General features: G+C 41.8%; 1 protein-coding gene across 3 annotated transcripts in view; it reads left to right on the top strand.

The window, feature by feature from the left end:
* LOC120540350 (macrophage-stimulating protein receptor-like) overlaps positions 1-27,394 on the top strand; it is a 115,422-nt gene that overhangs the window by 509 nt on the left and 87,519 nt on the right. Inside the window, exon 2 of one of the 3 annotated variants that reach the window (XM_039771029.1) lies at positions 14,652-14,848. The exons of the other annotated variants lie outside the window; for them this stretch is intronic. The gene's annotated coding sequence lies outside the window, so the exon portion shown is untranslated. The remainder of the gene's footprint in view (positions 1-14,651; positions 14,849-27,394) is intronic. 3 annotated transcript variants of the gene reach the window in all.

Here is a 27,394-nt window from a genome sequence, read left to right as displayed (position 1 = left end):
TCGCAGACATTAAAGATTTCATCAAGCACGGTTTTTCATTCCAATATGCTCAAAAGTGATCATTTAAACGTAAATATCGTTTGATAGCTGACTTGCTTAGTTAATCTAACTTAGACTAGTAATTAAAAACAATCCATTAATTCGTAATCATTTTATGTAACGCTTTTACATATTTCGGAATTATAAAGAACCTTACCAGAGCATTCTATACATTTAGATTTAGGGAGGGGGATTAACCCCAGCAAACAGTAAGCATTACTCCATTCAGTTCCGTTTATTACTCATCAGTCAACTTCGGTTCAATTCTTTCTATTCCTAGCGTCATTTTCCAAGGTTGGTTCAAAGCACATGTCCAGATAACTAAAAGTAAAAAAAAAAACATTGTGGGCTGTAAAACATACTTTTAATACAGGAATACGTTTTTCGATAGTATTGTTAACAGAGCGGATGAGTGCAGAAGAGAAATCAAGATGGCATTGATTGTGGAGAAAACATTTGGTGGCTTGCAATACTTTTAGAAATGCAGAGTTAAGCTTAGCCGATCTTTCCAATCACAGAAGGTTGCTAATTAGATGAACAACTGGACAGTTTACCAGAATTATCACATGCCTTAAATAGTCGTCTCCATATGTTTTTATTATTCCTAACACTATCTGCATTCATTCATTCCGATCATTCATTGATGGCCACAGGTGAGCTCACGTAGCACCATCATATTAAAGAATACGCGGTGATAAACTGAGCGGTAACAATCGGCATTGTCAGAACAATAATAATAAAAAAAAATACATTTTATTAATATAGCGCCTTATCTTCTCATATAATACGCTACCGTGGCTGTCCGTTTGTCAGTGCAGGATTTTAAATCACCTGTAGCTCGCAAACCGTTTGCCCGATTGACCTGAAATGTGGTACACCTATACTACGTGACGTCTACTATCAACTTTCGGGGTGATGATTGACCTCCAAGGTTATTCCTCTTTTTATTTGTATTTTATTTTATTGTAGAATCAACTCTCGGCAGTGGCCAGTAGGGCGGCCGTGCTGCGCATGCGTACGTGCGCCGTTCTCGTTCCCTACCTCTTCATATCTAAAATCAGGAGTGTCGAACTCCGGGCCTGGAGGTTTTCATTCTGACCCTTTTCCTAATCAGTGACCAGTTTTCACTGCTAATTAACTCCTTTCCCCTTCATTTTAATAGCCTTTTAAGGATTCAGTCTCCAGAATTTATTCCTTTCTTTATTAAATGGCGCCAAAATGAAATGAGCTAACAGGTGACCAGCTAAGCCAATTTCACTCCAACCAGTCTCTTAATGAGAAGCTGATTCTTGCTGATAATTAAACCCGTTATTTAATTCAATGGGTTGTTGCTGCTCTCTTTCTGCCACAGCAGACATTTCCAAAACTGTTGATTTGTTTGTTTTTTACCAAGGACACTGTCAAAATGTTTTGGTGACCTGAGCAATCAACCTTACCAAGACAGTCACCTTTCTTCATTTTAAGATAATCTGTGATTGGCACAGGTAAGATGGTCATGTGGCCGCTTGTTTTGCGTCTCATTACTGTTTGGCTGCTAATTAAGGAAAAAGAAAAAACTAAGGGGCCTGAGTCCAGTTAATTAGCAGCACAAACTGGTCACTAATGAAGAAGATGGTTAGAATGAAAACCTGCAGCCACTGCGGCCCTCCAGGACCGGAGTTCGACACCCGTGTCTTAAATCATTTATGAGGCAGATTGAACGCTTAGGTGAAAATTTAAAGAAAACGTACTAAGTAATTGCAACACAAACACTGACTTCATCAGTTTTAATGCAAAAAGATGCTGATGAAAGAAGAGAAGAAGTGGGCCACTAGGGTGGAGGAAAGAAGAGCTGCTCAGGACATCTGAGCAAATGAACGCTAAACATACAGAGAAAGAGGAGGAAAACTATAAGTCAAGTTTATTCACTGCACGTTGATGATAATAATAATACGTTTTATTAATATAGCTCCTAATAATAATACATTTGATAGTGCTAACATTAGGAGAAATAGCAACACTTTTTTTCTATAGGGCGTTCCCATTTAGAGAATGGCACTCAAAGTGCTTTACGAGATTTCCAAGAAAAAGTTGAAACACATTCAAAATAGAGACAAATGCCATAAGAATGAATAAAGGAAACCCCAAAAATAGTAAATAAGAATAAATCAATACACTTATAAACTAAAAAAAAAAAAGAGCATGTGAAGGAGATGTGCCCACCTTACTACAAACTACTAACCCATTTATTGTATGGGGCAGTGACGAGCCCCACTGGGCAGGGGAGCGAAAAGCCCGTTTTGAAGGAGATAAACAAGATTTGTTTTTTTTTTGGATCCTCAATTCTTCATGGATTTTATGAAGCTAAAATATAATATAAATGTTCTTGGGGGTCCCTGTACAACACATACTCTACATAACCCCCTGTTTGTGACCCTGCTGCTGGATCACTTTTTCCATTGTTTTTGTTTTTTTTCTGTACTTTCAATGAGACATTATTTTTCAAGACTTATGGATACAATTAAAGTCCTAGTTTATTTTTGACTGCTACTTATATACCATCTATCTATCTACACCATTATCTAAGCCCGCCTAATCCTGAGCAGGGTCATGTGTATGGTGGTAATGGGGGGTTAGTAGTAGTCTGTCCCAGCAAGCCTAAGGCACAAGGCAGGAACAAACTCTGGACAGGGTGCCACTCCATCACAGAGTCATACCACTATACACACACACACTCGGGACAAACAGGACTCTGGTTCAGGGCCCTAACAGAACGCCCCCTCACGCTTGATTTTTTTTGACATGTAATGACCTGGGAGAAGGCAGAGGGGCCCACATGTACCCAGTTGTCTGGGGCCCAAAAAGCACACACAGTACTGACAATCTATAACATCAGTCTAACAAATCTTCATGTCTTTGGACATTCGGAAGGAAATCCACCCAGACATGGGGAGAACATGCAAGCACCATGCCGAGTAACCCTTGTCTCCTTACTGTCCGACCACTACACCACCATCTATCCATCCTTTGTTAACTTCTCTAATCTGGTTTAGGATTGTGGGGGGCAACAGAGGGGTGCTATTGTGTAGGCTGCAAAGCAGGACTGGCCTTAAATTGATTCCACCATAACGTTAGTGAGGTCAAGCTCTCTGTGACGCACTGGAACCTTTCTGGCCCATCCTGTTTATGTAGGCTTCATCACAGAATTTCAAGACATTTTATGGATAAAATGAAAATGAGAGAAAAGTTAAACTACAATATAATGGAAATCTAGTTGGACTATTACATATATACAGTACATGCATATAGTCTCCACATTACCTTTACAAAACATCCAGCAGATCCATACTCATTGAAGTATGGCACACTCTGGGAACAAAGAAATCTAAAGAATCGCTCTATAATGTTTCATTCTGTCACTGAACCTAAAGACGCATATGCTGCATTACATTACATTTACTGATTTGGCTGACTCCTCTATCCAAGGCGACTTACAACATTTCTTTTGGTATTCTGATTGGAAAATGGTGACCTGCTCAGGGTCAACACAGTGATGGCAGCTGGATTTGAGCCCACAAACGTCCTTTAGAGCAGGGGGTCGCCAAGTCCAGTCCTGGAGGACCACCGTGGCTGCAGGTTTTAATTCCAACCCTTTTTTTTGAATGAGTGCCCTGTTTTTCCTGCTAATTAACTTCTTGTGAATTAATTTTAATTGAATTGCTTTTTTAAGATTTGTTCCCTGAATGCCTTCATCGTTCCTCTGAATTGCTTCATTTCTTTCCTTAAATGGCACCCAAACAGAAATTAAATGTGACGTGAGTGAGCCAACAGAAGGCCAACTCGGTCAGGGCCTCAAACTCCAACCAATTTCACCCCAACCAGCTCATTAATGAGGCGCTGAGTCTTGTCGTTAATTAAACCCGTTCTTTAATTTTGTGGCTTGTTGCTGCTCTCATTGTGCATTAGCAGACATTCCCGAAATTATTGATTTTTTCTCTTTTCTAAGAGCTCATTTAAAATGTTTTGGGGACCTGAACAGATAGACGTTCCTGAGACCTTTACCTTTCTTTATTTTCAGATATTGTGTGACGGACACTAGTTGTTTTGGCTCATTTTGTATCTCATTACTCTTTGGCAGTTAATTAAGGAAAAAGAAACAATTAAGGAGTCTGAGTCTTCAAGAGCAAATCAATTAAAATGAATTCAAAAGAAGTTAATTAGGAGCAAAAACGGGTCACTCATTAAGAAAAGGGATAAAATGAAAAGCTGCAGCCATGGTGGTCCTCCAGGACTGGAGCTGGTGACCTCTGCTTTAGAGCAGAAAACAATGCCCTAGGATTTCTACTACTTTGCATTTTCTAAATTAAAGTCCAATTTGAAGTCCTTATGGGTGGCACGGTGGCGCAGTGGGTAGCGGTGCTGCCTCGGAGTTAGGAGACCCAGGTTCTCTTCCCGGGTTCTCCCTCCATGGAGTTTGCATGTTCTCCCCATGTCTGTGTGGGTTTCCTCCCACAGTCCAAAGACATGCAGGTTAAGTGCATTGGCGATCCTAAACTGTCCCAAGTGTGGGCTGGTGCCCTGCCCGGGGTTTGTTTCCTGCCTTGTGCCCTGTGCTAGCTGGGATTGGCTCCAGCGGACCCCCGTGACCCTGTAGCAGGGTTGGGTAAACTCCATTTAGACAGCTCAGGGTGACTGTGAGAGTCAGGATGCCCTAAAATGGATCGGTGCCCCTTCAAAGGTTGGTTCCTGCCTTGTGTCCAACACTGCCAGGATAGACCCCATTCCCCTGAACACTAATTTTGGAATAGTTAACTCTGTGTAATCGTTTCTATATGAATTTTGAGAAAATGAGTCTTGGCTTATCCATTGTTTGCACAGATGACTGGTTTACGTGTGAGGCTGGTGTTATTTATCTGTCAGTGGATGTGGTGCGTCTTTAAAGGGTTGGAGAGTCTAGAGTAGGGTTTTGGGATCTGGTGATGGCACATCTGGGTGGCGTGAAGCCTGAATCCAGACTCTTCATGTGTAGCTCCTAGCTGGTGGAACGAGCCGCCCACCACCCGTCGAAAATTCGGACTTGCCTCCATGTGTTTAAGAAGCGTTAGAAGACTCTCTTAATTTGGTGAATTTCTGACTAATTGATACAGTAACAGCGGCTGGGTTTTGTAACCTAGGAGTTGTAACTGACTTGTGTTTTGTTAGAACGTAAGACATCTTATAAACGAGAGGAGACCTTTCAGTCCTTCGTGCCTGTTTGTTTCACTAATAGCCAAGCTGCCCTGATATCTCATCCAGAATCTCCTTAACGGTTGTCACGGCTTTCTGCTTCAACTCCATGGCTCGGTAATCTGTTCCCAAGTCTCACAACTCTTTACGTAAAGAAGTGCTTTCTGGCTTCAGCCATACCACGTGCACTTTGGAACAGATAGTCCACCTGAAGCCGTGCATGGTCGGGTCCAGCAAGTATTTGGATGGGAGACCATGCAAGAAAAGCTTAGGCTACGGCTAGAAGAGGTGTTGGTGAGACCTGTGGTTTGCTTACCCTGTGGTCTGCGTGTGGATCCCAATGCCCCACTGATGGAGACACTGAGCTGTAAAAATGGTGAGTCTCAGATGAGACTTAAAACCAAGGTCCCGACTCTATGGGGTCATAAAAAATCCCCAGGGCATCCTTTGTAAAGAGTGGGGTGTGTCCCAGTTAAATTGCCCACCATGGCTTAGTTATTCTGGCCCCTAATCATCCCCGTCTCTAATTGGCTTCACCACCTAACAGCTTGTGTGGTGAGTGTACTGGCACAAAAATGGCTGCTGTCACTTGTGTGGATGCTGCACATTAGTGGTGGTTGACGTGGCTCCTCACCTCGCTATGTAAAATGCTTTGAGTAGTAAGATAAGCACTGCATAAATGTAACAAATTATTCTTATTAAATGCACTTCCCCTTAATTTCCCAGCGACTAGGCTGATTCCAGGTCTACAGGGGTTGAATTATGAGGAAAGATTAAAAGAGCTGAGCCTTTACAGTTTAAGCAAAAGAAGATTAAGAGGTGACATGATTGAAGTGTTTAAAATTATGAAGGGAATTAGCACAGTGGATTGAGACTGTTTTTTTAAAATGAGTACATCAAGAACATGGGGACACAGTTGGAAACTTGTTAAGGGTAAATTTCGCACAAACATTAGGAAGTTTTTCTTTACACAAAGAACGATAGACACTCGGAATAAGAGACCAAGTAGTGTGGTAGACAATAAGACGTTAGGGACTTTCAACACTCGACTTGATGTTTTCTTGGAGGATACAAGTGGATAGGACTGGTGAGCTTTGTTGGGCTGAATGGCCTGTTCTCGTCCGGAGTGTTCTAATGTTCTAATTTCCACTGGTGTTCTCAAATACATGATTTTTCCATTTAGTTAATAATAATTCTTTACATTTTTACATAGCGCTTTTCTCACTACTCAAAGCGCTCCGCAATTGCAGGTTAAGGGCCTTGCTCAAGGGCCCAACAGAGCAGAGTCCCTTTTTGGTATTTACAGGATTCCTTCCGATTGCCAGTTCAGATCCCCAGCCTCAGAGCCACCACTCCGCCATGTAGTTGAAAGAATTTGGCAGCATCTCTGATGCTGTGAATATACGAAGACCTCGATTAGTTCCCCAAGTGGTCTCCTCTGCTCGAGACTGAACAGCTTTAATTCTCTGAGTCTGTCACAGTAGGACACGTCCTCAACCTCTGAGGTGCACTTGCTTGCTCTCCTCTGCACGGCTTCAAGTGCTGCTATGTCTTTCTTGTACCGTGGTGACCAGAACTGCATGCAGTACCCCAGATGGGGTCTCACTAGTGCATTATACATGTTAAGAGTAACGTCCCTTGACTTAAATTCAGTATAACCTAACAGTTTACCTTTTTTAATTGCGTCTATGCATTGCTTAGTCGACGTCAATGTTGCGTCAACATAAACTCCTAAATCCTTTTCAACAGTCTCTTCCTGTATGACGGCGTCTCCCATCTTGAATTTATAAATGACGTTCCTTTTGCCCACATGTAGCACTTTGGTGCATTTTCCCAGTGTCTGCCCAGTACTGAAGTTTATCCAATTCGTTTTGAATTCTATTCTGAGTTCTTGTGGTGATCATTTCTGTCCCCTTGTCCCGTAACTCACGTTCCCAAAACCATCCCCCAAACTGATGGGTACTCAGTTATGTGGACGTCTTTTGTAAGTCACTTTGGATAAAAGAGTCTACTAAGCAAGCAAATGTAAACTTTTGATTCATTTTTACTTTCTCGTATACGTAGTATACAAAAGGTATAGGAATTGTGAAAACATTCGATCTTGACGTTTTAGACCCTCCTGAGTTTGAAAATACCATTTTTGAAATTCCGTCTGTCGGTGTGTAAACATGACAAGTCAAAAATGCTCTGACCTCGGCGAATGAGATTTTGTTACGCCTGCTTTGTATCAAAACCAAGGAATCCTATCAACGTTTGGGCAACTTTGGCAACTAGATGTTTTCGAGAATTGTCAAGTAAACTATGGTTATAATTGCAGATAGATGATTCAAATTTTGTGTAGATGTTTATAAAGATAAAAAGCAAACAGATATGCAATTTGAGAAAAATTACTCAACCGGAAGTAGCGTTTTATTTAAACAACAAATCTGAATTTTTTGTATCATGGAAATATAAATGTGTGCATGAGATTAAAAAGTGTATTCAATATGATGCATATTCTTTCAATAACTATTATTAATTTAATTGTCATTTATACATCATCAGTTGAACAATAACAGGTAAATATTGAACATGCCATGTTAAATTTAAAGATGTAATGGGAACAATAAGCTGCTACATTCCTGTCACGTTCCTGGTAATACATTTAATTTTATCTCTGCCATCATTTATCATAATTGAATGTCGCTAAATGCAGTTTTACCTGTATCAATTTACTGCAACAAACGTTATATAATACCAGTAACGGCGCACTGCTCTAACGATAACGTGCAGTGAATACACTTGACATTCCTAGTTCTCGTCCTCTTCCTCTGTACGTTTATCATTCGTTTGCTCAGAGGTTGATGCGCTTGCTGCTTCCTGAGCAGCTCTTCTTTTCTCTACCCTAGCGGCCTGCTTCTTCTCTGCTTTAATCGCCATCGTTTCACGTTAAAACTGATTAAGTCAGGGTTTGTGTTGCAATTACTTTTATTTTGCACTTAAGTCTTTGATATGCCTCAAGAATGATTTAAGATATGAAGAGGTAGAGGAAGTGGCAGCGAAGGTGGTAGGGATGAGAACGGCGCCTGTACGCATGCGCCACACTGCCGCCCTGCTGTCCACTAGCAAGAGTTGATTTTACAATAAAATAAAATAAAAAGAGGAATAACCTTAGAGGTCAATCATCACCCCGAAAGCGGATAGCAGACGTCACGTAGTATATGTGTACCAAATTTCAGTTCAAACGGTTTGCGAGCTACAGGTGATTGAAAATCCTGGACATATAATCAAACAGCCATGGTAGCGTATTATATATAATATGCTAACACTTTTTCTATATTTTTAGGTGACTATAACACTTTTTACTTTGCACGTATTCTACGTAATGCACATGTAATCATAAAAAAATTACACCACCGTTTTTGACCTTCCTAAGTGTGAAAATATCATTTTAATATAAAGTTTGATTACACTGGTCTACAAAAAAAATATTTGTGTTTGCTACCGAGAACTTAAGGCCAGCTCTCTATTACGTTTTTTCATATATGAAATCAGAATGAAGTTAGCACATTAGATTTTTCAGACACACCTCATTGCCATTTTGACACTTTTGAATATCAATATAATATATCAACACGATATCTGGAGTTTGCACTATGTTTGAATGTGTTTATTCTGAAAACAAGCCAGAAGACGATACCAGAGACACTTTAAAACATCCATCCATCCATTACCCAACCCGCTATATCCTAACCACAGGGTCACAGGGGTCAGCTGGAGCCAAACCCAGCCAACACAGGGCGCAAGGCAGGAAACAATCCCCGGGCAGGGCGTCAGCCCACCACAGGGGACACACACACACACACACACTGAGCACACTAGGGACAATTTAGAATCGCCAGTGCACCTAACCTGCATGTTTTTGGACTGTGGGAGGAAACCCACGCAGACACATGCAAACTCCACGCACGTCGTGAACCCGGGTCCCCTAACTGTGAGGCAGCAGCGCTACCCAGTGCGCCACCATGCCGCCCACTTTTAAACATGTTTATGTCAATTTACCTCAATGTGCCTCAATTGTCTGAGGCACTCTCTTTTGCGCTTGTACTACACATCTGCCTCTCTTTGCATGAACCAACAGTAGTTACCCATCATGCTCTGAGTACATTTTCCCTGATATCGGTTTTCCATCATCCTTTGTATCTTGATGAAATCTTTCCCCATGCTCATCTCTGACATCGCTTAGATTTGGTGGAAAAAAGTCGAGACGGGAATGTAACAAAATGCGTCTTCAGTGCCATTCTGGCTCCCGTAAGTTAATATACCTTCAGCAGGTTCTCCACAAACTCAGCATTATTCTCTGCTCTGTGACTGTCAAGAAATTCTGGACAACCTGCACGAATGAGGGTGCTGATTCAGTGGGCTTCAGTTTCATCATCAAGCATCAGTTCAAGGATTTCATTGCCAACCAAAACACCTTCCTTAATTTTGGCTTCACTTTTCTCGAGACCAAACTTATTTCATAAATGCTGAAACGCATCGCCTTTACTGTCCCGTCACCCTTGTTGTCCAAGACCGGGAACTTCATAACTAAAAAATGGGACATGCTGGACGAAAATGATTTTCAGATTTGGAGTCAGCAAGTGAAATTTGTTCAAGTTACTCCCAGTAACAAAATGCTTGTTGACCAGTGTAATAAATAGAGATAAATGGTTGTGTATCAGGGGCGGCACGGTTCGCTTCCCGGGTCCTCCCTGCGTGGAGTTTGCATGTTCTCCCCGTGTCTGCGTGGGTTTCCTCCGGGCGCTCCGGTTTCCTCCCACAATCCAAAGACATGCAGGTTAGGTGGATTGGTGATTCTAAATTGGCCCGTTTGTGTGTGTCCTGCGGTGGGTTGGCACCCTGCCCAGGATTGGTTCCTGCCTTGTGCCCTGTGTTGGCTGGGATTGGCTCCAGCAGACCCCCCGTGACCCTGTATTTGGATTCAGCGGGTTAGAAAATGGATGGTTGTGTATCAATATTATCAATTAGTTATGATGAGAAACAAAGCGATATAATATTTGAGGAACATCACACAGCTGGAGGTGGTTCTGAGGACCTTTTCCTCTATCTCCGTATATGTGAAAGTTGAGGGGAGCACACTCCCAATTTTATTTAAATCATTCCAAAACGTAAATCATATTAAAACAATGTTCTGTGAAATTCGCTGTAGGCTAATAGATATTTCATGATTGTTTTGTATTTCTTTAGAAATGCCACACTTTGTTTGTTTGATTGCCCATGAGTCTGCGGCAGACTTTGTTCTCTCTTGTCCTGCTCTCGGGGATGCTCTTACTGTACTTCTTTCCCTCCTCAAACCGCTTGATCAATCGGACGTGCTCTCTAATTCTCCGGGCCAGCAAGTGGTTTCCATAAAGTCCTACCTCATGCGGGGCTATTTCTAAAGAATGATCTGCAGATAATGGTAGTTAATTTGAAGAATGGTTCAGCACTGTTAAATAAAGGAAACTGTGACCCTCGGGGTCTGTAGTGGATGATCCATATGTTTAACAGTTTGCATAATGTGGTGGGCTATTGTTATGAGGGCTCTGTTTGCTCACATCTCTGTGTGTGTGTAAACATTAAGCAGACACTACATTCAGCCACCCATGTGCTAATCCCACCTAATCCAATTTTATGATGCAGGAGGCCAAAACCCATCCTGTCAGCTTTTTGTCTTTTCCAGATTTGTTTCAGGTCCTTAGTAATACTCATCTTCCCTTCACACACCCTTACAAATAAAGGTGGCAGAGCAGTTCTTCAGAGCGATGCCATAGGGGAACCATTTTTGGTTTCTAAAAGTCCCATCCACATGAAGGTTCCAGAAAGAGCTTTTATTTATTTAGATCCACAACGGGCTCCGTACGGTAAATAACCATGAATAGATGGTAACAGATTTATGAAAAAACAGTGGGTTCCCGAACTTAAAAAGACCTTTTGCTGCATACAATAACACAGACTAAGTTCTGGTTTTCTTAATCTGTTAGTGTCCTGCTTGTTAGCCAGCCATACTTTAAATATTTGGGCTTTTTTCTGCACGTTACCAAGTTTGTCAAAGCACAAAAAAACCGTCTTCTTATGCAAAGAACCCACCCCAGAATGAAATGGTGCCTGGTCAAGCAGTTGTTCTACGAGGGACCACACAACCCAGTAAAGAACCATAAAGTGCCATTAAAAACAATCAGCACTTAAAGAGTATTCAGTGAGCAAATCGCTTTTAAAATGAAGGTGCCAGAACAGATCTTCAGAGCGATGCCATAGGGAAAACATTTTTAGTTTGCAAAAGACCCGTCCACATGAAGATCCAAGAAAGAACTTTGATTATTTAGACCCACAATGGGCTCCGTACAGTTAATAACCATGAATACACGGTAACAGATTTGTGAAACACTAATGGATCACGATTGTAAGAAGACTCTTGCTGCTGACATAAACGAACACACGCTTAGTCCGGGTCTTCTTAACCTGTTGGTACGCTACGATGTAACACATTATACTTTAAACATTTCAGCTTTAGAAAGTTTAACAAAGCATCTTCGTGTTTTAAGAACTCCTCCCAAAATTAAATGGTGCCTGGTCAAGCAATCGTTCAACGAGGAACCACACAACCAGTAAAGAAATACAAAGTGCTACCAAAGAACCAGCACTTAAGAGAGTTCAATGAGCGAATCGCTCTTAAAAATGAAGGTGCCAGAACGATTCTTCAGAGCAATGCCAGAGGGGAACCATTTTTAGTTTGCTAAAGACCCGTCCACATGAAGATCCAAGAAAGGACTTTGATTATTTAGACCCACAATGGGCTCCGTACAGTAAATAACTATGAATACACGGTAACAGATTTGTGAAACACCAATGGATCACGATTGTAAGAAGACTCTTGCTGCTGACATAAACGAACAAACGCTTAGTCCGGGTCTTCTTAACCTGTTGGTACGCTATGAGGTAACTCATCATACTTGAAAGATTTCTGCTTTAGGAATTTTAACAAAGCATCTTCATGTTTTAAGAACTCCTCCCAAAATTAAATGGTGCCTGGTCAAGCAATCGTTCAATGAGGAACCACACAACCAGTAAAGAACCACAAAGTGCCACCAAAGAACCAGCACTTAAGAGTGTTCAATGAGCGAATCGCTCTTAAAAATGAAGGTGCCAGAACCGATCTTCAGAGCAATGCCAGAGGGGAACCATTTTTAGTTCCCAAAAGACCCGTCCACATGAAGATCCAAGAAGGAACTTTCATTATTTAGATCCACAACTGGCTCCGTACAGTAAATAACAATGAATACACGGTAACAGATTTGTGAAACACCAATGGATCACGATTGTAAGAAGACTCTTGCTGCTGACATAAACGAACACACGCTTAGCCCGGGTCTTCTTAACCTGTTGGTACGCAATGAGGTAACTCATCATACTTGAAAGATTTCAGTTTTAGGAATTTTAAAAATTCTAAGAACCCTTCCCAGAATGAAATGGTGCCTGGTCAAGCAATCATTCAATGAGGAACCACACAACCAGTAAAGAACCACAAAGTGCCACCAAAGAACGAGCACTTAAGAGTGTTCAATGAGCGAATCACTCTTAAAAATGAAGGTGCCAGAGGGGATCTTCAGAGCGATGCATCAGGGGAACCATTTTTAGTTCCCAAAAGTCCCGTCCACATGAAGATCCAAGAAAGAACTTTGATTACTTAGACCCACAATGGGCTCCGTACAGTAAATAACTATGAATACACGGTAACAGATTTGTGAAACACCAATGGATCACGATTGTAAGAAGACTCTTGCTGCTGACATAAACGAACACACGCTTAGTCCGGGTCTTCTTAACCTGTTGTTACGCTATGAGGTAACTCATCATACTTGAAAGATTTCAGGTTTAGGAAGTTTAACAAAGCATCTTCATGTTTTAAGAACCCTTCCCAGAATGAAATGGTGCCTGGTCAAGCAATCGTTCAACGAGGAACCACACAACCCATTAAAGAACCAGAAAGTGCCACCAAAGAACCAGCACTTAAGAGTGTTCAATGAGCAAATCGCTCTTAAAAATGAAGGTGCCAGAACGATTCTTCAGAGCGAGTCCCATCCACATGAAGGTTCCAAAAAGAACTTTTATTTATTTAGATCCACAACAGGCTCCATACAGTAAATAACCATGAATAGATGGTAACAGATTTCTGATATACCAGTGGGTTTCCGAACTTAAAATAACTTTTGCCGCATACAATAACACAGACTAAGTCCTGATTTTCTTAATCTGTTAGTGTCCTGCTTGTTAGCCAGCCATACTTTAAATATTTGAGCTTTTTTCTGCATGTTATCAAGTTTGTCAAAGCACAAAAAACCAACTTCTTATGCAAAGAACCCATCCCAGAATGAAATGGTGCCTGGTCAAGCAGTCGTTCTACGAAGAAACACACAACCCAGTAAAGAACTATAAAGTGCCATTAAAAACAACCAGCACTTAAGAGTGTTCAGTGAGCAAATCGCTCTTAAAAATGAAGGTGCCAGAGCGTTTCTTCAGAGCAATGCCATAGGGGAACCATTTTTGGTTCCCAAAAGACCCGTCCACATGAAGATCCAAGAAAGGATCCAAGAAAGGTAACAGATTTATGAAACACCAATTTACGATTTACTTTGTTGCACATTAGAGTCCGGGTCCACAACTACGAGGCTCATCATACTTGAAAGATTTCAGTAAATAACTTCATGAATACCCTTCCCAGAATGAAATGGTGCCGGTAACAGATTTAAGAGTGAAACACCAATGGATCACGATTGTAGATCCACAAGACTCTAGATTTATGAAACACCAATGGATCACGATTGTAAAAAGACTCTTGTTGCACATGTAAACACACGCTTAGTCCGGGTCTTCTTAACCTGTTCATACGTTACGAGGTAACTCATCATACTTGAAAGATTTCAGGTTTAGGAAGTTTAACAAAGCATCTTCATGCATTAAGTACCCTTCCCAGAATGAAATGGTGCCTGGTCAAGCAATCATTCAACGAGGAACCACACAACCCAGGAAAGTGCCACCAAAGAACCAGCACTTAAGAGTGTTCAATGAGCGAATTGCTCTTAAAAATGAAGGTGCCAGAGCGGATCTTCAGAGCGATGCCATAGGGGAACCATTTTTGGTTCCCCTAAGTCCCATCCACATGAAGGTTCCAGAAAGAACTATTTATTTAGATCCACAACAGGCTCCATACAGTAAATTACCATGAATAGATGGTAACAGATTTGTGAAATACCAGTGGGTTCCCGAACGTTTGCTGCATACAATAACACAGACTACTGTAAATCCAGATTTTCTTAATCTGTTAGTGACTTGCTTGGTAGCCAACCATACATTAAATATTTTATTTTTTTCTACATGTTAACAAGTTTTTCAAAGTGCAAAGAACCCGTCCCAGAATGAAATGATGCTTGGCCAAGCCATCGTTCTATGAGGAACCACCCAACCCAGTAAAGAACATAAAAACAACCGGGATCTGCGAATTTGCAGACTGGACACACAGTCTCGCTGGCCATTCTCCAACGGCTGATAAAGTGGAGGCAGAACTGAGTGAGGATTTTGTGTGGTGAGCTAATCGTCATTGTCGTCTGTTCTCTTCATCATGCATGGGTGATGTCTCTTTGCCTTTCAAAAGTGATGGCCTATATGGAGATGGCTTTAGCAATTAACACCTTTAGGCCTTGACTGGATTATTAGTACACAGGTTTATATTCCTTTGTGCAATTTTGCAATGAATCAGTTGTCTTGGAGAACTGAGAACCTGGAGGCTGACAATTTTCTTGATCTCAATCCTAATCAAGCGGAAGTGCCGTTAGTTGGTCCTGCAGCTAAATCTCAAGTTGGATTTGAATTTCTTGGCACTTTTGCTGACTTTTCTTTACCTCAGGTTCGGGATCTTGGGGTTATTTCTTAACAGTAACCTCTCTTTTGAGATACAGATTCATTCTGTGGTCAAGAGCTTCTATTTCCATCTTTGTCTTCTAGCCAAGGTTAAGCTTTTTTTTAATCTCCAAGGGACATTTTAAGAAAGTTACTCCTGCTTTTTACCTTTTTCTCAATTTGATTACTGCAACTCGTCGTATTCTGGGATCAGTAAATACTTGATACGTAGGTTGCTGTTGGTTCAGAATACTGCTGTTTGTTTTTTGGGTGGGTTTACCCCAAGTTTAGCTTCTTTGCATGGGTTGCCAGTTAGTTTTAGAAATAATTAAAAAATTTTGCTGCTGGTTTTCAAATCATTGCTTGGCTATGCTCTGATCTACTTATCCGAATTGTGTGTGTTTCACATCAGCCACCCCGAGATCTTAGGCCTACCGGTCAGTTGTCTCTTGTGGTCCCTCGTACTAAGTGTAAAACTAAGGGCCACAGGACTTTTGCAGCATGGAATTCTTTACCTTACGACATTAAGGACGCACCTTTAATTGGTCTGTTTAAAACTAGGTTGAAGACTTATTTTAATTGTTTAGTGTTTTAGGATCTTCAGTCATCCTGGTAATCCTACCTGCCTAGTCTGTGATTTGTTTCACTCTGCTGTTATATTATGTTTTACGTGTTTTATTTATATTTTTCTGCTTAATTGTTAGCTCTGTCTTTTGCCAGTTGTATTGTCTATGAAAAGCACTTTGCTTACAGCATTGTCTAAAATGTGCTCTATAAATTGACGTTGACATTACTATTTAGCTGGTGTCTTTAGATAGATAGGCAGATACTTTATTAATCCCAAGGGGAAATTCACATACTCCAGCAGCAGCATACTGATAAAAAACAATATTAAATTAAAGAGTGATAACAATGCAGGTATAACAGACAATAACTTTGTATAATATTAACATTTACACCCCCTGGTGGAATTGAAGAGTCGCATAGTGTGGGGTCTCCTCAGTCTGTCAGTGGAGCAGGACGGTGACAGCAGTCTGTCGCTGAAGCTGCTCCTCTGTCTGGAGATGATCCTGTTCAGTGGATGCAGTGGATTCTCCATGACTGACAGGAGCCTGCTCAGTGCCCGTCGCTCTGCCACAGATGTCAGACTGTCCAGCTCCATGCCTACAATAGAGCCTGCCTTCCTCACCAGTTTGTCCAGACGTGAGGTGTCCCTCTTCTTTTTGCTGCCTCCCCAGTACACCATTATGTAGAAGAGAGCGCTCACCACAACTGTCTGGTAGAACATCTGCAGCATCTTATTGGAGATGTTGAAGGACGCCAACCTTCTAAGGAAGTATAGTCGGCTCTGTCCTCTCTTGCACAGACCATCAGTATTGGCAGTCCAGTCCAGTTTATCATCCAGCTGCACTGCCAGGTATTTATAGGTCTGTACCCTCTGCACAGTCACCTCTGATGATCACGGGGTTCATGAGGGGCCTGGGCCTCCTAAAATCCACCACCAGCTCCTTGGTCTTGCTGGTGTTCAGGTGTAAGTGGTCTGAGTCACTTTTATCCAAGACGTGAGATGTATCTCATTGCATTTCTTTAGTTTTTCCAATTGGAACACTGGCAGGTAAAGTATTTTGCTTGTGGTCACATGGTGTCAGTAGTGGGATTTGAAGCCACAACCTCAAGGTTTGAAGTCAGTCCAAATCCTTAACAGCTACAGCACACTGAAAATAATTTGGAGTACCGGAAATCATAAATCCATCTATGAAAAATTAAAGGCCACTTTATGTAAACCTTTTTATAAAACTCCTCCAAATAAAAGCCACATGCCTTTGTTCTGTATATGTTGTCTTTTCAAAGCAGGTTAAGGTTATCCGATAAAGTTAAAAGCTTTCATTGTCTCATTTTCTGCATTCCTAGCTTATATACTCTAAAAGCCAGAAGATGCTGATTGTAATCTCGCTGCCTGCTTCAAGGCTGTCACAAATAATGTGCCCTTTGTGTTTTTTTTTCTTTCTTTCTCCTTCAGAATGAGTGCCAACATGACATGGCAGTGCAGTGGGTAGTGCTGCCCCGTTACTGATCCAGCGTCTGGGGGCCCAGTCATTGTTTTTAACCCTGTGTGGCACAGTGTGGATGTGTGTGTGAGTGTTGCTCGTGGAGGACTGGCACCCTGTATCATTATTACTTATTATTCTTGTTTCTGATGGCTTACAGCATTTGAGATACAATTGGTGACATCCGTTTTGTTTTTCTAGTTGGAGCACAGGCAGGTGAAGTGGCTTACTCAGGGTCACACAGTGTCAGAATCCACAACCTCAGGGTTTGACGTCCAAAGTCCTGATCACTACACCACACTCTCTTAAAAGGAAGGAAACACTTGACGCATCAGTCCAATCTATCATTCACTTTTTTGCAATGACGGGAAAATAACACACACATAGGGTACAATTTGCAACCTACACACAGAAAGTAATCACGTCGGGACAGTCTTCAGGGCTGTGAGGCAGTAATTCCCAACCGACGTATCACCCAGTTTGCTTTACAGGGCTGCTTCCTGCTTTTTGCCCAGCTCGTATTCATTTTCCTTCCACATAGTGATGGTGGCTTGCAATACATCCAAAATGTCAACATAACTTTGTCAAACCGGCTTCATCCGATTTGGAGTCGTAGGTGGGTGGATCAGGCACAAGGGCAGCGGGGTATGAAAATGGAAACTGTTTCCAATGCATCATGCATTTGCTTTACGACACTTTTTGTTCAAGTTGCACAACAAAAGTTAGTCACAGACAGTGCTGGCCTAATGACGAAGACGAGGCACTCGAAACCACAAGACTGCCGGTTTAATCTTCACCTCTGTGACTCCATGCAGGTCACTGCACCTTCCTGTACTCTAATTGTAAAAAGAAAGTACATGTAAGTAATTTTAATTGTGCTCGGCTTGTCAAGTGCCTCAGGACAGAGGCAGGGCAGGATTAACCATTAATCAAAATAAGCACGTGTTCAAGTCATCATGAGAAGGGGGGCACCGCAGAAATACTCCATTACCAGAGTTACAATGGACCCGTATGGTGCAAAATTGCAAATGGGGCGGCTGAACCAGGTTCCACAAAAAGGGGCTTCCCACATTAAATGAAAACAAATTACACACATCTACATACAATTATAAAAAATAATAATAAAACAGGGCGGCACGGTGGCGCAGTGGTAGCACTGCTGCCTCGCAGTTAGGAGACCCGGATTCGCTTCCCAAGTCCTGCCTGCGTGGAGTTTCCATGTTCTCCCCGTGTCTGCGTGGGTTTCCTCCCACAGTCCAAAGACATGCAGGTTAGCTGCACTGGCGATCCTAAGTTGTCCCTGGTGTGTGGGTGTGTCCTGCAGTGGGCGGGGATTTGTTCCTGCCTTGCGCCTTGTATTGGCTGGGATTGGCTCCAGCAGACCCCCGTGACCCTGTAGTTAGGATATAGCGGGTTGGGTAATGGATGGATGGATGAAATAATAAAATAGTAATAATGGAGGTGGGTTGGATGCCTTATCTCTACTAAACACAGAATTGTGATGTGCAAAACGTTTCCTTTTAGTGATTTGATTCATTTTGTTTAAATCACTGATTTGTTCACTTCAAAGCTATTCTAGTTTAAAATCTAGGATAGTATCATAACAGTATAATCACCAAACAATAGAAAAGGCAAGCAGCAAAATAAGTTACCGTATATATTCACGTATAAGTCGGGTCTTGAAACCTGAAAAATCGATCATAAAATCAGACCCTGACTTCTACGCAAACATTCAGACCCTTTCCTCACTAATTAGTTGAAGCCCCTTATTAGGCAGCAGATCTAGCATGGAATCATCTTGGGTTTATGTTTCGTTGCAAGACATGTAAGGTAATCAAAAGTGGGTAGTATATTTGGTCTTGGAAAGACTTTATATTTGTATTTATATACTTTATTTTTGTACTTGCCGTAAAAATCGGGTCTTGAAACCTGAAAAATCGATCATAAAATCAGACCCCGACTTATACAGTATGCCCGTTCAAAAATGCAACATTTAATTTTTATTTATTTATTTTTTTTTACATTTTCTTGCTTCCTCCAATCTCGCATCAGTTTCTCAGACGCATTGAATTTTATTGCAGCAGTGCAGTTACCAATTTCTTTTGCTACTTCAATGACTTTCAATTTAAAACCAACTTTATATTTTCTTCTGATCGAACGCTCCATCGTAGATAAGGGATGCTCTTATGATTAAGGTGTATGAGGGTATGAGATGCACAAAACAGTGCAAACGTCACTTCGGAATAGTTTGGGTATTACCGTATGGTCACGTAGGCACAACAGAGAGAGACAGGTTAGGAGCACACGCTGATACAGCGCATTACCACACCACATAAGAAAGAAAAGGCCGTGTGCTCCGCGGTTACTCTGTCATGTGGCCGTTAGCAAATCGTAACCTCTTGGACCAATAGCATGAGTTTCCCGCGTTCAACTTATACGACCGACATTATAAAATGGCAGAAATTATACTGTAAAAGCAAGTCCTGACTAATCCGCGGGAGAACTTATCCGTGAGTATATACGGTATATCAAATCAAAATCAAATGATTTTCTTGCATTTCGAGGCCCAGATTGCGGATGCTTACAAACGGATTGTCGTGAAGGTTTAGGGCTAAGTTAAACGTAGACACACTTAAAAGGCCGCGTAGGCCTCATCTCAGTATTGCCACCCCCGGGGTCAGACTCATGGACTTTGACAGTTAAGCATTTTCATTGTGGGCTTATAAAGAAACAATCGGTTACCTTCACCTCTGATGACTATAAAAATTACAGTACATTTATTATTTCAATTACATTTTAATATTGATATTCACAATAAGGTGGAATACCTATTCCTTTATAAATCAAATACTGTTTAGTTTTCTGCAGTTTTGAAGTTGGAACAGCTTAGCTATTAACAAATGGGCTTGATGGACTGAATGGCCTCCTCTCATTGCTCAGATTTCTTAGATTATCTCCCGTCACACACGGGAACTCCAACTTGTTTAATTGTTGATGCTCCAACAATGATGGACGGATTAAAAGGCAGAAGTCTACGTGACCATCATCATCATCAAGCCCTTCCGTGAGAACCCTAAATCCAAAGAGGGCTGTTTCATTTATGTTAGGTAGAATACCCAGAGGGGACTGGGTGGTCTCATGGTCTGGAATCCCTACAGATTTTATTTTTTCTCCAGCCGTCTGGAGTTTTTTTTTTTCTGTCCCCCCTGGCCATTGAACCTTACTCTTATTCGATGTTAATTAATGTTGATTTATTTTGTTTTATAATTGTGTCTTTCATTTTTCTATTCTTTAATATGTAAAGCACTTGGAGCTACTGTTTGTATGAAAATGTGCTATAGAAATAAATGTTGTTGTTGTTTAACATGAAGGCTGTGTGCCACATATTTACTTATCGGTTTGCTTTACGCTCGGTTCATGGAGAAAACTCTTCAGTTTTACTGCCTTTTGTGCATAACAAAGACCGCTAAGAACGCTGCTGCCAGCCAATCTGGACATTTCCTGCTTATCGACTGATCTGAATACCTCCTCATACCTCAGGGTCTTTCTCAGGCATTCAGTCAAAGCCTGTCGCCCCACCTATGCTTATGGGCATTATCCCAGCAGGAATGAAGAAGTGCCCGGCCTAAGTTCACCACACCCACCGTTCCTTACAGTAGAGTTAATTGACTGCAAACAAGGATATGATGCACTTAGTCTGATGTAATTGGCTCTCCGTCCCCTCAAGGAGATCAAAGTCTTTTTGAGTTTTATTTTTTATTTTTTTAAATTTCCCAGTGTTTCTACCAAAACACTGATTACATATCTCAATATTCAGTCTCACAATGGCCTCAGGTGTTTCTGTTTGATTTGTTCAAAACTGCAGTGCGTTTCATTTTTATTCTTGCTCAATATATTTATGTCGGTTTAAAACTCCTTTTTTTTTTTTTACATTCCTTAAACACATTATTTACTTTTGTTGTTTAAATAAGAAGGAGGAACTTTCTAGTAGTGCAAAGTACGCTGGACTTCAACGGCTGGCCTTTCCTCCTGCTGCAGGGTGAATTGCGTGGCGAAGCTCTGTGAGATTACACTGGCTGATAGACGCACTTGATGGAATTACCCTTGATAAGGGTGGTGGCCTGTGTTATCTGCGACTGGCTCTGTATAAAGTAAAGCGTCTGCACTGCTTTGACTCGGCTAGCTATGAAATATGGTGAATGAAATCATTACAGGGTGGCACAGTGGTGTAGTGGGTACCAATGCTGCTTCATAGCAAGCATAAAGGGCAAGGCCGGACCCAACATGCACATCATGGCCAGTTTAGCATCGTCCGTCCACCTCACCGGCAGGTCTTTGGACTGCAGAAGGACACTGAAGCACCCGGAGGAAACCCCACACCTGATGTTGATGCTGTGACTGCCAAGTCAGAAGTTTCTTTTTTCTCTTTTTAAAATTTTCTTCCTATCTAAACTTCTCTTCGGGCCACAGTGTGGGTACATATATATATATTTATTCATCAATATATTTATGTATTTATTTGTTTAAGAGCTTCTGTTAGTAAGATTTTTCCCCTGGGGACAAATAAAGTTCAAGGTATCGATCTAACAAGGAGACCGAGGTTCATGTCTGGTGTCCTTGATGTCCATCAAGGTGCTCCCTGCATTGGGTTTACATGTTCTCCCCGTGTCCATCTGGCATTTCCTCCCACAGTCCAAAGACGTGCCGGTTAGGTTGATTGACGATGCTAAATTGGACCTCATGTGCGACATTGGTCCTGCCTTGCATCTGATGCTTGTTGGGATAGACTCCAGGTTTCCCACAACCCTATTCTGCGTAATCGGGTTTCTAAAATGAATGGATGGTTTAATTATAAAAGTTGTGAAAAGCAAGTAATGAAATTAGGCAGATGGTACAGTGTTTAGCGCTGTTGCCCTCCCAGGTCCTGTATTCTGGGTGTCATGGTTTTAATATGGGGTTTCCTCCCACAGTCCAAAGACGTGCCAGTTAGGTGAATTGACGATGCAATACTGGCGTTGATGTGTGTGTGTGTGTGTGATTGAACCTGCCTTGCAACCGATGCTTGTTGGGATAGACTCCAGGTTCCCTGGGATCCTACTCTGCATAAACGGGTGTGGAAAATGAATGGATAAAAGTTGTGTAAAGCAATTAAAGAAATTAGGCTCCATTCATTTTGTATCGGGCAAAATGGTGGTACTGTGTTTAGCGCTGGAAAATGAATGAATGGATGGTTTGGTTATAAAATTTGTTAGAGGCAGTTAATGGAATTAAGCTGGTGGTACATTGTTTAGTGCTGTTGCCCTCCCAGGTCCTGTAGTCTGGATGTTATCATTTTCATTTCTGCTGTGCTTTATACATTTTTCTGTAAGTTTACTTTAGTGTGAACCTATGTTTGAAATATCAATGAATTCAAAAGCAAATGAGACAGGAGTGCAGTGGCAGCACTGCTACATCATAACAAGGAGATCGAGGTTCATGTCTGGTCTCCTATTGTCCATCAGTGTGCTCCCTACATTGGGTTTGCATGTTCTCCCCGTGTCCATGTAAGGTTTCCTCCCACAGTCCAAACACGTGCTGGTTAGGTGCATTGACGGTGCTAAATTGGCCTACATGTGTGTGATTGGTCCTGCCTTGCACTCGATTCTCACTGGGATAGGCTCCAGCATCCCTGCAACCCTGCTCTGGATAAGTGGGTTTGGAAAATGAATGGATGGTTTGATTACTAAAGTTATGAAATTAGGCTCCATTCATTTTATATTGGCCAAAATGGTGGTACAGTGTTTAGCACTGGAAAATCGAATGAATGAATGAATGAATGGATGGTTTGGTTTGGTTTGGTTTGATTATTAAATTTGTGAAAAGCAGTTAATGAAATTAAGCTGGTGGTACAGTGTTTAGTGCTGTTGCCCTCTCAGGCCCTGTATTGTGAATATAATGGTTGTCATTTCTGCTGTGCATTATTAAATTTTCTGTATGTTTCCTTCAGTGTAAAGTTTTGTTTTAAATATGAAGGAAATCCAAAGTGGGTGGCACAGGGTTGCAGTGACAAAACAGATGCCTCAAAACAAGGAGATCGAGGTTCATGTCTGATCTCCTTGTTGTCCAGCAATGTGCTCCCTGCCTTGGGTTTGCATGCCCTCTCCGTGTTCATGTGGCGTTTCCTTCCACAGTCCAAAGCCATGCCACTTAGGTGGATTGATGATGCCAAACCGGCCCTGATGTGCACGTTTCTGTGTGATTGTACTGATTTATTGGGATAGGCTTTAGCTTCCCTGTGAGCCAGCTCTGGATAAGTGTGTTTGGAAAGTGAAATAATGGCTTCATTACTAAAGTTGTGAAAGTCTAATGAAATTAGCCCCCCTTCATTTTGTATTGGGCAAAACAGTGGTACAGAATTTCATGCTGGAAAATGAATGGTTTGGTTATAAAATTTGTTAAAAGCATTTCATGAAAATTATGCTGGTGCCACAGTGTTTAGCTCTGTTGCCCTCCAGGGTCCTGCATTCTGGGTGCTATGGTTTTCATTTTTGCTTGTGTTTTATAAATTTTTCCGGGGTACATTGGCAGCTCTGATGCCTCATAACAAGGAGATCGAAGTTCACATCCGGTCTCCTTGTTGTCCTGCATTGTTCTCCCAGTGTCTATGTGGGGTTTCCTCTGGGTGCTTGATGTCCAGTTGAGTGCTCCCTGCTTTGGGTTTGCATGTTCTTCCCGTGTCCATGTGGGATTTCCTCCCACAGTCCAAAGACATGCTGGTTAGGTGGACTGACAATACTAAATTGGCTCTCATGTGTGTGACTGTTCCTGCCTTGCAGCCGATGCTTGTTGGGATAGGCTCCAGGTTCCCCATGAGCCAACTCTGCATAAATGGGTTTATAAAATGAATGTATGGTTGGATTATAAAAGCTGTGAAAGGCAATTAATGAAATTAGGCTTCATTCATTTTGTACTGGGCAAAATGGTGATACAGTGTTCACCGCTTTTGCCCTCCCAGGTCCTGTATACTGGGTGTTATGGTTTTAATTTTTGCCGTGCTTTATATGGTTATTTTTCTGTATATTTCCTATAGTGTATACTTGGATGGGAGACCAACAAGGAAAAAAAGCATGGGTTGCTGCTGGAAAAGGTTTGTGAAGCTCGCAGGGGGCACTTACCCTGTGGTCTGAATGTGGATCCCAATGCCTCATTCCAGTGATGGTGGACACTGTGCTGTACAAATGGCACCGTCCTTCGCATGAGACATAAAATCAAGGTCCTGACTCACTGTGGTCATTAATGATCCCTGAGCATCCTTTGGAAAGAGTAGGATGTCCTCCAATGTTCAGGCTACAATCAGGCCTAGACATTCTGGCCCCCTAATCATCCCCTGTCTCTGATCAGCTACCTCTCCCTAACCACTTCACAACCTAACCGCTAACGTGTGGTGAGCTTACTGTGCAAAAATGGCTGCCGTCGCATCATCCAGGTGGGAGCTGCACATTAGTGGTGGCTCAACTGGCTTCCTACTCACTATGTAATGCACTTTTGAGAAGTGAGAACATTTTGGTACGCTATACTAATCCCCAAGAGGAAATTGTCTTTTCACATGACCTTTGGAGGAAAGCCATGCTACAGCACCCCTGGAGCAATTTTCAAGGTAAGAGTCTTGCTGAAGGGCCCAACGGAGCAGGATCTCTTCTGGCAGTAACGAGATTTGAACCTGCAACCTTCCAGATACCAGTGCAGATTCTTAGTCTCAGAGTCACCACTACACCAAGCAATATATAAATGTAAAGAATTATTATTCCTATTCAGAGTGTCATCATCAGTATCATTTAATGGCTGGCAGCCTTGCCACAAGTACGTTCTAAACCTTTGCGGCCTGTAGCAGTTGTTTTTTGGTAATATCCAGAACATCATTGTCCTAATTTGTTTTCCTATGACCGTTGGCCTCCACTTCATTGGCTATAAATTTCAATTTCAATTCTTTATTGTGGTGTACTCAAGTACCATGTACAATGAAATGCTTGCTTGCATGTGCCTCTACAGACAGTGGACATAGACAAACAAACGCAGAATAAATAAATGAATATAAAATAAGTAAATGAATAAAACCTATGAATAAATCGAGACAGTGGCAGAAGTATACGTGCAGGTAGCAGTGGAGGTGACACAAGGTTACTGATTGTTCATGAGTCTGAATGCAGTTGAGTAGAAACTGTTCCTGTACCTGGAGGTGCGCATCCGAATGGACTTTAGTCGCTTCCCTGAAGGGAGGAGGTTGAAAAGTGACAGTGCAGGCTGGCTGGGGTCCTGCCTGATACGGTTCACTTTCCCGAGACAGCGTGTTGTGTGGATGTCATGGATCGCTGGGAGCTGTGTGCCCGTGATCTGCTGTGCTGTGATCACCACACGCTGTCGAGCTCTGCAGTCATGAACTGAGCAGCTGCTGTACCAGGATGTGATGCCTCCTGTCAGGATGGATTCCACCTGTAGAATCTGCACAGGGTTGTGGGGGACATCTGGGCTTTACTCGGTCTCCTGCGGAAGTAGAGACATTGTTGGGCTTTCTTGACTACTGCTGCAGTGTGACTTGAACATTTTAAGGTCATCAGTGAGGGTGACTCTGAGGAACCTAAAGCTGCTGACCTGCTCCACAGCCTAACCTCCGATCTACAGTTGTGCTTGAAAGTTTGTGAACCCATTAGAATTTTCTAGATTTCTGCATAAATATGACCTAAAACATCATCCGATTTTCACTCAAGTCCAAAAAGTAGATAAAGAGAAACCAGTTAAACAAATGACACAAAAATATTATACTTGGTCATTTATTTATTGAGGAAAATGATCGAATATTACATATTTGTGAGTGGCAAAAGTATGTGAACCTCTAGAATTAGCAGTTAGTTTGAAGGTGAAATTCGAGTCAATGGGATGCCAATCAGGTGTGAGTGGGCACCCTGTGTTATTTAAAGAACAGGGATCTATCAAAGTCTGCTCTTCACAACACACGTTTGTGGAAGTGTATCATGGCACGAACAAACGAGATTTCTGAGGACCTCACGAAAAGAGTTGCTGATGCTCATCAGGCTGGCAAAGGTTACCAAACCATCTTTAAAGAGTTTGGACTCCACCAATCCACAGTCAGACAGATTGTGTACAAATGGAGGAGATTCAAGACCATTGTTACCCTCCCCAGGAGTGGTCAACCAACAAAGATCACTCCAAGAGCAAGGCACACGTGTAATAGTCGGCGAGGTCACAAAGGACCCCAGGGTAACTTCTAAGCAACTCTCTCACTTTGGCTAATGTTCATGTTCATGAGTCCACCATCAGGAGAACACTGAACAACAATGGTGTACATGGCAGGGTTGCAAGGAGAAAGCCACTGGTCTCCAAAAAAAACATTGCTGCTCATCTGCAGTTTGCTGAAGATCATCAAACCAGAAGGCTATTGGAAGAATGTTTTGTGGACGGATGAGACCAAAATAGAATTTTTTGGTTTAAATGAAAAGTGTTATGTTTGATGAAAGGAAAACACTGCATTCCAGCATACGAACCGTATCTCATCTGTGAAACATGGCGGTGGGAGTATCACGGGTTTGGGCCTGTTTTGCTGCATCTGGGCCAGGAGCTTGCCTTCATTGATGGAAAAATGAATTCTGAATTATATCAGAGTTCTAAAGGAAAAGTGTCAGGACATCTGTCCATGAACTGAATCAGAAGAGAAGGTGGGTCATGCAGCAAGACAACGACCCTAAGCACACAAGTCGTTCTACCTTAAGAATGGTTAAAGAAGAATAAAGTGAATGTTTTGGAATGGCCAAGTCAAAGTCCTGACCTTAATCCAATCGAAATGTTGTGGAAGAACCTGAAGCGAGCAGTTCATGTGAGGAAACCCACCAACATCCCAGAGTTAAAGCTGTTCTGTAAGTTGGAATGGGCTAAAATTCCTCCAAGCCGGTGTGCAGGAATGATCAGAAGTTACCGGAAACGTTTAGTTGCAGTTATTGGGGGGTCACACCAGATACTGAAAGCAAAGGTTCACATACTTTTGCCACTCACAAATATGTAATATTTGATCATTTTCCTTAATAAATAAATGACCAAGTATAATATTTTTGTCTCATTTGTTTAACTGGTTTCTCTTTATCTACTTTTAGGACTTGAGTAAAAATCTGATGATGTTTTAGGTCATATTTATG

The sequence above is a fragment of the Polypterus senegalus genome, chromosome 12 (assembly GCF_016835505.1).
Source record: "Polypterus senegalus isolate Bchr_013 chromosome 12, ASM1683550v1, whole genome shotgun sequence".
NCBI classification, from domain to species: Eukaryota; Metazoa; Chordata; class Cladistia; order Polypteriformes; family Polypteridae; genus Polypterus; species Polypterus senegalus.
The sequence above is the reverse complement of the archived record's forward strand: the minus strand, read 5'-3'. Positions and strand labels throughout refer to the sequence as shown.